The sequence below is a fragment of the Charadrius vociferus genome, unplaced genomic scaffold, assembly GCF_000708025.1.
Source record: "Charadrius vociferus isolate BGI_N301 unplaced genomic scaffold, ASM70802v2 scaffold141, whole genome shotgun sequence".
NCBI classification, from domain to species: Eukaryota; Metazoa; Chordata; class Aves; order Charadriiformes; family Charadriidae; genus Charadrius; species Charadrius vociferus.
Genome location: NW_009647743.1, coordinates 4,016,522 through 4,028,719, shown reverse-complemented (window position 1 = coordinate 4,028,719; position 12,198 = coordinate 4,016,522).

Genomic DNA, 12,198 nt, shown 5'->3' with positions numbered 1-12,198 from the left:
TACAAAACTTTTGTGATGTATCGCTAAGTGATGTGCTGTAACTAGATGAAGTTTAAAAGCGCACTGTTTCTCTTTTCTACTACTGCCTGTACAGAAATTGAAGCAGAGCAATTTTTTTCATTTGGTAAGAAGAACCAAAAGTCCTAATGCTTCAGAGTAGTCTAATCAATTAATAAATTGACATGAAGCAGCATCTGACTCATGAAGCAGCATCTGACTCTTTCTGCCCAAGATTGTGTTTCTGATAACAGTGTAATTGCTTGGACTATAAAAGCATGTAACATCAGGGTATATTTAGGGAAGTGTATTTTTCTCCAACAGGTGTCTTACTGGAAAACTCAAGAGCAGGACTGATGCAAAATATCTGAAGTTACATTCATCAAAGTAAGTGTGTGTTCTCAAAGTTTACAATAGTAACTTAGTAATTTAGTTATATTTTGGAAATAGTTTAAGCGGTACCTATGTGAAGGTTAGTGTGGGTAACAGTAGATTTTAGTTTTTCGGAAGTGTGGAGTAGGTAGAGCTCTTCCGCTGCACTAAAATAAACATTCAATGGGCTCAGTAGTCTAAAAGTCCCTGTAGTCAATAGATGTTCTCTTCCAGTTCAGGGACAAGGGGTGGTTAGCCATCCTTTTGTAAGTTTTACTGTCATGTATGCTGTGATTCTTTCTGTAGCACATCTGGGGAAAGCAGTGTGGAATAATTACTAGAATGATCAATAATACAGCATTGTTCACACATTAAGGAAAGGTATAAAATTAAAAGGTTTCTAGGGTAGAATACAGCTGCAGCTGGTATGTAAAGAATCCACTACATCTGCGATTCCCTGTCCAATTTTGCTTGCAAAGCAACACGGGGAGTGGAGTGGGGTGGAGACTCCAAGGCCAAACCTGTGATAATCCAGCAAACATGGGAACGAGATGGCACCATGGACCTCTAAGAAGAAAAACAGTGTGGAGGATGGAGCGGAGTGGAGACACCGTGGCCAAACTCTGTGATAAAATGGGAAGTCGAGGGCCAAATGGAACCCTTGAAGGTCTTATAGAACTGATAAGCTGCCTAATCGTTACTCTGAGCCAACGATCTGTCATTTTTTTGATGAAATGCTGTCCTTTGGGTGAACTTTGCTCATTATAATGTCATTATAATACCAAAACACACCTCCATCCCAAAGGCTACCCACCTCCAAGGTGCAACCACTCCTCCTCGAGTCTGCGCCCTGAATTTTTCGTAAGCTGTACCTTTAAGTGAGAGGTGAGAAAATTTTACACTAATCATAATGAAAGTATTTATGATTAGAGTCACTCAGACTCCTCCTTGAAGGTAAAAAATAGTATAAAAATAGCCCAAGAAAAGGGGGATGTGAGGGAAGACACCATCGTGGACTTCTGGGACCAGTTGAGGGGCTAAGCCTCTCTTCCCCCCCATAAGGATGCGTGTGGGTAAGATTTGAACGCTTGGCTCTATCAAGTGCTTCCCCGGGAAACTTAGAAATCTCTATAGAGTTGTTTTATAACTTAGCGCATTTGTAACCGAGCTGTATTACTAACATCTTTAGTATTCACACGTGCTTTGCAGACAGTCACCATCACCGGCATTCCAAAAGAACTTGTGTATCTGTTGCTTAAATAACCTGTACGGCGTAGGCAGCGAGTCGTTTGGGTTTCTCATTGAACGCAACCAAAGAGTGGCCGTGTTAGTTCCTGAGCACGACTGGCTGAGGGTGCAGTCTGCTATCAGTGTATCCAGAACCGTCACAGTTTAATACATATTAAACGCGCCTGGACTGATAGTGGTGAATTGGGCATCGCTCAGAATTTGAACCTAGCCGCACCTCGCCTCCCACCTCGGGGAGGAGTGTTGGAACGCAAGGGGGTTTACTTTCTGCCAAAACTACTTTGCCCCTTAACGCAACAAGTAGTCATTGGAGGATCATAAGCGATGACTCTGGTTTTGTGTTGGTGGCATTATGAAATTGTGACGGCTAGAATAATTTGATATCTGTTGCTGACCTTTTCCAAAGATATTTAATGTGTATGACTTCAGCTATCGGAATAATTCCTTGATTAATACCATGCAGGTATGAAAATTGTTTGGTGAATTGGGGCCTCAGGGAGATGTTTAGAAACTGATCAGCAGGTGTGCATCAGCCTCAAGTAATTCAGTTTGGAAGTTCAGTTTAGATCATTGTTTGTTGTCAGAAAAAAGGAAGATTAGCTAGAAGCAAGGCATGTCTCAGCATGTGGAGTGCTGTTCTGGCTCGCTTGTGTCCGCTTACCTCCGTTATTTCAGTATTTCAATTCCCTCATGTACTTCAGTGCTTCTGTCTCAGATCCTGCCACTTCTCTGAAGCAGAGACTTTGCTCCAGAACAGTGTTTAAGGAAACTTGATGTTCTATGACAATTAAGTAGTAAAAATTTATTAAAATGACCCAGAGTGGTTCATTTACATTGTTAGACACTGGAGTGTCTTACTTTGTTCACCTGTATTTTGTTCTTTCCTTAGTGTAGGGTTACATGTATGGTAAATTAAAGGATAAGGTTTATTTATGTCTGGTGGCACTAATTAAAGGTACAGAAAAAACTATTACTTTCTGCCTTTCCTTTCTGCCTTCAGAATAGCGGAATTTTCTGATTGACTACTAATCCCCTCCATGGGATGGAAATATTATCTGTGCTGGCCTTATGAATCCAAGCGTTGTGGCTCCCGGCTACTACAAGTGAAATTTATCTTGGTGTTCTACCAGTTCCAAGTTTCTTGGGATTTCATTTCATAGTGAAGAGAAGAATAGATGAAAGGGTAAAATGATAATCTGTCATGCTTTAGGATAGCTGCTGCTAGGTATGCTCAGAAAAGTTTCAGCGGTTTGAATTGCAATAGTTGTTTCCTTTGGTGCCATATAATGATGTGAGCTCTTTGCCTGAAGATATTGTCCTAGGTACCCCTCTGACATGAGGTCATATTCAAGGTTCTGATTCTTCCCTTCAAAGCATCTAGTGGCAACATGTCCAAGGCAGCACTCCTTTAGTGTGGTACCCAACTGACATAAAATTCTGCAATAGATCATGACAAAAACCATCAAATCTCTTAAGAGGACAGTTGACGTGTTTTAGTACTGACATGGTTTTGGACAGCTGTGGATTCACTGCCTTCAGGATCTAGTATAAAACTCACCTCTTTTTAAAATTATTTTTCCAGTGTCAGTGTGTAATAAAAAGAAATTCTAAATGTGTGCTCCTCCTGTCTTACCAATAAGAAAAAAGCAGTAGCAACATGTCAACAGCACTGATAATGTGTGGAGGTGCCCTAATGATGAACCTGACATCATACCTGAATAGCCAAACTGAAATGCACAGAACTCATCCCAGGATATAAAGCAAGCCAAGAGCTATTTCGCATCTTCCAAAAGAAGGTGCAGAAAAATAATTCTGTATCTTCAGTAAGTGTCGCAAGACAGTACTTCAAGAGTTCATGTTATAAAAAATGGAAACTCAAGAATTTTCTAAATTTTAAGATTAAACCCGTAATCTTTCACAAGTACATTTACTGCGATTTGCAGATTCCATGCTTTGTACAGCCAAAGAGCTCTGTGTTGCAACTTGTACTTCTGTTTTCCCAGACCTTTTTGGGGCACAAAACTTGGTGCTATCTGTGGGTTCAAACAGATATGCTGGGAAACACGATGCAGCTTTGAGCTTTTCTTGCATAGCATTTGGATTAGGAGCGCGGTCATGGAGATCAAGTGCTGATGTTCACATTTAAGCTCAAAGTGGAATATTGTTGCAGTGCAAAAAATGCTAAATAGAACTTTCCCTGAAAATTAGAAGTATCTGTCCCACATATAGGTCAGCAATGAAGTCAAATTGATAAGCAAGTGGTTCTCTAAAAAAAATTTTTTTAAATTATGCTGTGGTCTTTACAGGAGTTCAAATGTCATATATGTTAAAAGTAGCTGTGGAACAGCCTCTACCTCAGTGCATGCGAGGGCGAAGTAAGCATATGAGAAGGTTAAAGTCATTCTGTGGTGAATACATGACTTTCCTCTGCCTTAAACATAGTATCTGAAAACTTAGACATCTTCGTTGTCCTTGATTGACTTTCTTTTTCTTTCTGCTCTTTTTCTGATGTGTTATGGATAGTTTTTCCTAGATATCATCTGCATTCCTTTCTCTTTAATTACTAGTGTTTTTTTCTTTCTGCATATCTGACACTAAATGACTATAGCACCTCTTAAGCCTCCTTATTTTTAATTTAATTGTAAAAGACACAAAGTGCTACAAAAGCACAAATACGTGAAATATAGGTGGGCAACAAAAAAGGACAGTCAGCTTCCAAAAATAAAAATGAAGAAATGTTATCAGCAAACAAATGGCAAGCCCCAACACATCTCTGCTGACCTCTATAAAACTTCTGTATTTTTTACACTTTGCTCAATATTTATCAGTTTCATCAGCCTTGAAATGGGAACCACAATTGCTTTGAAAAATGGATTTAGGTTATTTAGCTTCACTCTACTCTCTATAAGCAGCAATGTGTCCTCTGCTGAAAGGCACCAATGATAACGCCAGAGCAGTCTGAGGAGTATCAAGAAGGATTACAGAGGCCTGGGAGAGGCGGCAAGGGACTCGAGCACAAGTAGTTTTTTCATCAGTCCTCCTGGTCAAAGGGAAGGTGTTTGAAAGGACTAGTTGACTCTGGTGAGTCAACAAATTGTTACAGGACTGGTGCCACAGCCAGGGGTTCACCTACTTAGACCATGGGACTCGCTTTGAGAAACCAGGTCTACTGGGAGCTGATGGGGTTCATCTGCCCAAGAAGTGGAAGAGCATCTTCAGTCTAAGGCATGCCAAGCTCATAAAGAGGGCTTTAAAGTTGGTGAGGGAGTGGAACCTCAATCCGTCCCCCTCCTACCAGTTTGATGCCAGTGCCAGCAATAGGTGCCCAGAGCCTTGAGAAGGATCACAGGTCAGTAGGAGAGCACCTGGAGTGCAGCATAAAGGAATTCTAGACAGTAAATCAGCTTCATCAACAAGGGGCCAACTTAAATGCCTCTATGCAAACACATGTGGCATGAGGAACACATGAGGAGTTAGACGTGTGTACACCTGCAGGGCTATGATCTTATTGGCATCATGGAGATGTGGTGGGATGGTTCCTCTGACTGGAGTGTTGGAATGGAAGGATACAGGCTCTATGAAGGACATGCAGGGGAGATGAGGAGGAGGTGTCGCCCTTTATGTCAAGGTGTCTTTCCTGTGGTGAAGGCTACAGACCTGGATGCAGTACTCCAGGTGGGGTCTCACAGGAGCAGAGTAGAGGGCAGAATCACCTCCCTCGACCTGCTGGCCATGCTTCTTTTGATGCAGCCCAGGATGTGCACGGACTGCAATGCAGGGACTGGCGGACCAAGTCTAGAGGAGGGCCATAAGGATGATCCGAGGGCTGGAGCACCTCTCCTATGAGGAGAGGCTGAGAGAGTTGGGGCTGTTCAGCCTGGAGAAGAGAAAGCTCTGGGGAGACCTTTTTGCAGCCTTCTAGTCCCTAAAGGGGGTCTACAGGAGAGCTGGGGAAGGACTTTTTACTAGGGCATGGAGTGACAGGACGAGGGCTGTCACTAGCTGTGTATGGCTATAAACAATAGCTGTTAATGGCTGTAAACTGGAAGAGGGCAGGTTTAGATTAAGCATTAGGAAGAAGTTTTTCACTTTGAGGGTGGTGAGGCACGGGAACAGGTTGCCCAGAGAGGTTGTTGAGGCCCCATCCCTGGAGGTGTTCAAGGCCAGGCTGGACGTGGCCTTGGGCAACCTGGGCTGGTGGGAGGTGGCCCTGCCCATGGCAGGGGGGGTGGAACTGGATGATCTTCAAGGTCCTTTCCAATCTAAACCATTCTTCGATTCTACAGGAAAGATGGGGAGGGATTCTTTATCAGGGAGTGTAGTGATAGGATGAGGGCGAATGGTTTTAGACTGGAAGAGGGGAGTTTTAGATTAGATATTAGGAAGAAATTCTTTACTGTGAGGGTGGTGAGACACTGGCCCAGGTTGCCCAGAGAAGCTGTGGCTGTCCCATCCCTGGAGGTGTTCAAGGCCACGTTGGACAGGACTTTGAGCAACCTGGGCTGGTGGAAGGTGTCTCCACACATGGCAGGAAGGTTGGTACTAGATGATCTTCAAGGTCCCTTCCAACCCAAACCATTCTATGAAGTACTATTTTGTACTATTTTGTAAATAGTACTACGAAGTACTATTTTGTAACTTTAAGGAGGCTTCTTATTAAATTATGACCTATACCCTCTCCCTCTCATGAAAACATTTGGAAGGGGGTGGTTTTCTAGCAGACCAATACTCTCCAAAATGTGTCAAGCCTTCCCTTCATTAGAGGAACATGGAGTCAAAGTTGTAACTGCTTTGGTCTTGCAGCAGTAAGGTTGGTGTAATCTTAGACCTTGTTTGGTAGAAATTAAAATTTGGATTAAAGCAAGCAGCTCAGGCATAAATAATCTATTCTTCCCTCCAGAAAGGATCAAGAGCAAAACCATGGATAACTATATAGAGCACGAGTAGTAGGTTTCCATCCAAATCAAGATGAGTTACATTTAAACATCTGTGGAGCACACATCATCATCCACAGTTACCTGACCTATTGTGGCATGTCAACATTGCAGGAAAAGTATCCAGTGAAAGCTGATGAGAAACAAGATCATGTTGTGCTCATAGTAGGCCACTCTTACTGTATTCTTGTGTGTGAGAAAGGATCTGTTGAGGGGTTTGTGGCATGGACATGGCATAGGAGTGTCGCGTGTTCTCAGCAGTATGGGTGAGCACTATAAAAAAAACCCCAAAAAACAAAAACAAACAAACAAAAAAAAACCCCAAAAAACACCAAAAAAAACCCCAACCAAACAACTGGTATGAGAACTGATACAGGCTATGACACCTCTAGTGAAATACTCGTCAGGAGTGGTCTACAACAGCCATTTAGACAAGCCTGCTAAGGATTTGTCAGCTATTCAAGCTTACCCTGCGCTGTCTCATCTGCCAGTTCAGAACCTCTTAATGTTAATTGATTGAATGTGTTTTATTTAAGGAATACTAGTCATCCCAATGTTTTAGTCTGTTAGTAATTCTCAGTTAAACAAATTTAACCAACTCGACTAGCCTTGATGAACAGGCTCTGTGCAAGAATACTCATCATGTTTGGGAGCTAACTTGGAGCCATATCACAGGTGTGGTTCCAGGCCCACCCAGACATTCTCCTATGGTCACTCTGCACTGGTAAATCTCAACCTTTTCCCTTACTTCCTTTGTGTACCCTGCTCTGTGCTGGTTTCTTTACTGCTAATGCAGCCTACCCATGTTTCATATGAAGTAGTCTCTGTATAGTTCATTTCTTTCATTTGCCCTCTTGCTGTTGGTTTTGTGTTTTGTTTTGGTTTTTTGGGTTGGTTTTTTTTTTTTTTTGTGTGTGTGTGTAGGTCTCCCATTGCTGTGAGTTTCACATTTTTGTCGTAGTTGTGTGACTGTGTTGTAATTATGCACATATACGTGATTACACTGACCTCAGTGCAGCTCCTCATTTGCAATTAAGTGCATTAAGGTCCAGACTTCACTGTTTAATATTTTAGTTCTTCTGGGAAAACAGGGTTTGCATTATACAGGGGCACACCATCATATGAACAACACTGTAATAAACATATTTACTGCTAATAAAGAGAAATCTGTTTTTAAATAGGAACTGAGGTCTTGATCGATATTCGACAGTTATCAGCCACACTTGCAAACTTGCAATGTGCAGGATTGTGTCTGAATTGAGCTGACATGGGATAAATTAAGTTTGCATTCTTGTTGGAATCCCAACTTTATCTACAGAAGTAAATGATCTGGAAAGTTAAGAAATAAAAAAGGGTAATTGCCATGTAGTTAAAAATGTGACACTCAATATATTCTGTATGTATATGATATTGTCTGATATGTCTGATATTGTCTGATATGACCAATCCCATTTATCATGCAAATTAAACGCATCTAAATCTGCAGGATTCAAGGCTGGGTTTTTTTGACAGGAAACCGCACAGACTTGTTCTACTTTGTTCCATCTTACTATTTTCTTTCTCTTAGTTCTGTACTGACAACATACAACCCATTGTTCTGATAAAGCACCTGTAGCTTAAATACTTAGAGTTTGTCTTTGGTCTGGGAGTCTACCTACCCTTTTTTTGTTTTGCATGACATTTATCATCCTTCAGCTGAAGGAAGGAAATTGATTACTGGCAATAAATGGATACAGCCATACTGCTATCACTGAAATACCATTTGCTTATGTGGGGGGAGCTTTGGTCCATTATTTTCGACTTTTCTACATCAGTAGGATTAAATTTGGAACCATCTTCCCCCCCCGCCCCCAATAATGTTAAATATTCTCAACAATTGAAAATCAGTAACACTTCATAAATAAGCATATCATATAAACTCAAATATGTATTCCTTCAGAATTTTAAATCTTGCTCTCAGCATAAAGGCAGATTGTTGGTGTAGTAAATTAAAGCTGCCTTACTGCAGCTATTTTGTCCAATGTTCTATCACAGACCCATATTAATATTTTATCCCCTTTAATATTATTACATGATGCAGGGTTTATTTAAATGGATTTGATGGGCCTCTTGGTTGGCTTGACAACCAGACGGAAAAAATAATGTTCTGCATTTAATCTCGGCTCAAGGCGCTAAATTATTTTGGAGGTCGAAGCTGTCATGCATATCATGCTAAATTATTGAATGTAATAACTATTAGCCTGACATCTATTTATAGATCTTTTAAAATTGCTGTTTACTTCATACATCTTCAGCTAATCTTGAAGGGAACATCTCTTAAGTTTTCCTCATCCAGTACAGTTCTACTGTGTCTTTTACAGATACAGTGCTGGAGGTTATTTAACCAGCAATAGAAAAGGAGATGATGGAGTCAGCAATCCTTAAAGCTATGGAAATAAAATAGCTTTCATGCTGATGAATTGCATGGTGTACACAGCCTGTGCAACATATGTGGTCTTAACTAGTTCAGTCCAAGTATGTTTAACCTTAAAGTTCATAAAGGAAAGAATATTTCCTTGTTTTTGCTGTTACTGAAGAGATGTAGATTCCAAGGAGGAACTGAACCACTAAGCATGTAACTTAGAAACCCAGATTTAAAGCTTAAGGGCAGTGACTTGTTACCTTAAGAGTGCCATATGCTTTAGGAAAAACATCATTCAGGATAGACTGAGCTATAAAATGTTGCTGGCAGTTGTTTAAAGAATGCTACAGTAGAAATTGTAACATTAAAACTTGAGATAATATAATTATTCTCCTTGATGTCTGTACACGTTTTCATAGCTTTGCATCTCCCCTGCTGTCTCAACCTGCCATGCTAAATAAAGTCAAGAAGTGCCATAATGTATATACTCTAGAACACTGTTGGGCTTACAGGCCTGTTTGTATAGCGAGGACTCTGAGGAAAACCAGTCTCTAGAAGTGGGTGTGTGTGACGTATCACTGGCTTTGGAGCTGCCTCTTCTCTCTCCTGGCACAAGAACCAGTTTCTCACCTCTATTTCATTCTCATCTTCTGAGTGTGAAAATGAGATACTTTATCGGTATCATTTAATATCAATCCCTATAAGATGCTCTGTGAAGTCAAACTTCAGTAACTGTTTCCCTTGAAGCAGCAGCAGTTGGGACCAGTGGATTATAAGGAAGGGTTAACATCTGGAAGACTTTTGTCTTCCTTGCAGTCAGTAGTGGTTGGACCAAAAATATTTCTGTGCTATCAAACAGAGTAGCTTATCACAAATACAGGTGGAGACCATTGTGTAGGAGTGGAGACTTATTGTGTAGGAGTTGACACTTTTTTTTTTTTTTTTTTTTAGATGTATAAAACAGAACGAAGTCGTCCTATGGTGTGTCTTGTAGGATCCATTGATTCAATATTAGAACAGTTAATGTAATAAACTGACTTCTTTTAGGCACTCGTATAACCAGAGTAACTGCAGCATTGCCTTGTCATTCTGACAAAATGAAATGCATTCTTGTACAAAAGCCCACATCAAAATGTTTTTTTTTAGATTCGTGTTACTTTGAACCAAGGCAGGATGAACAAATACCTCTTTTACATAAGTGTAATTTAAGTGCCTCTGCTGCTTACTGTTTTGACTGCAGTAGAATAAGTTTTCTTAGCGAGAGTTAAATTTTCCTGTGGTGTTTTTTTTTTTTTTTAATGTACTCTCTAAACTCCAGCCCACATCCCTCTCACACTGACTCTTCAACTGCTGCAAGTTCATTGTTGTAACACAGTACTTGAAGCTTCCCTGTAGCAGACTCTATTGAATAGCTTGAATTATGAATAGAAATGGATTGATGAAATAATTGCCTTGGCAGCAGTACACTGTAGTAGTAGTCTGTAGCAAAGCTGGGGATAAAGCCTTAGGCAGCTCAACTCTGTGTGCCTTGACCACGGTCCTTCTTGGCTCTAGGGAAAGGAGTTGTGTCCCTTCACTTCAAGAGCCAGACTGTCTTTTCTAAAAGATTTTCAGTTGCTTGATAACAATTTCTCCTCTTTGAGATTGGAAAGGGGGATGAGGAGAAGCCAGTTCTTTCTTTTCTCTTAACCTCCCTCCTATTTTTTCTTTCTTTCTTTTTTTTTTTTTTTTTTAACCTGATAGTTATAAGTGGAGAAAATAACCCTTATGGTGACACTAATCCTCTATGGACTTGTTCCCACTTTTCACTAAAAGATATTAGAAAAGGAGAGGAAAGATAGAGGGCAGGATTTTCGATACAGGATTAAATCCATAGTCCCTAGTATTATGTCTCTGGTGACCATTGCTAGGTACTTCAGAGGGTTTTTTTCTGTAAAAAACAAACAAACAAACGAACCAAAAAGCCTATAATGATTGTTTTGGAATAGCCCCATAATTTCTCTTTTTTTTGTAGTTTTGCAATTTTTGTACAGTCTTTTTCTCATTCCTGTATTCTAAAAGCATGTCCTTAGATATCAGTCACAGAAATAAAGGAGACATGATTTTCTCTGGTTTTCCATGAGTTTTTGTCATTTCCACTTAACTTGAACCTTAACCTCAATGCCTTTTTAAATGAAGTGGATTTGGTTTGGTATTTTTCACCAAAGGTACTCGGTACCCTTGAACTTGAATGTTAGTGTTTTAAGCCCCCTCTCTCTGCCCCGGTAAAGGTTTGTTACCCTTATAACCAGGTCTCCATACTGGATGGGTGAACAGACAAAATTCTCACCAGACTCCTGCATTTAGTATCCATATGCATGTGGGCTTGGTACTGTGCGTTAGGTATGTTCCAGCATTATCTTGGTTTTGACACTTGCCACTCTCTGCATCCTACACCAGTAGGATGGAAATGGAGTGTCTAATTGCTCAGGCTTCTGGGACTAGTGCCGGTCTTTTCCTTACAATGTCTTAGTTACTGAAGCGTGCTGTTTTTCAGAGCTTTTGCTTACTGTTTTGTGTACTTAGTGGAGTAGACAAAATTGAAGATAGGTTTTTCTGGTTTTTTTTTTTTTTTTCTTTTCCCCCCAGAAAAAGTTCTGAACAAGTACAGCTATTAGAGGATACATGCGGATCCAGCCAAATAGTAGGAGCCTGTGTATGCTTTGTTTGCTTCTTCACAGTTTAATTAATTTATTTGGTCTGAATTACACAGAATCACAGAATGGTCAGGGCTGGAAGGAACCTCTGGAGATCATCTAGTCCAACCCCCCTGCCAGAGCAGGGTCACCTACAACAGGTTGCACAGGATGGTGTCCAGGTGGTTTTTGAATATCTCCAGAGTGAGAGGCTCCACAGCCTCTCTGGGCAGCCTGTGCCAGTGCTCCACTACCCTCAAAGTAAAGAAGTTCCTCCTCATGTTAAGATGGAACTTCCTATGTTCAAGCTTGTGCCCATTACTTCTTGTCCTGTCACTGGGCACCACTGAAAAAAGACTGTTCCCATCCCCCTGTCACCCTCCCTTTAAATATTTGTAAGTATTAACAAGATCCCCCCTCAATCGTCTTTTCTCTAAACTAAAGAGACACAAGTCCCTCAGCCTTTCCTCATATCAGAGGTGTTCTAATCCCCTAATCATCTTTGTAACCCTTTGCTGGACCCTCTCCAGCAGTTCCCTGTCCTTCTTGAACTGGGGAGCCCAGAACTGGA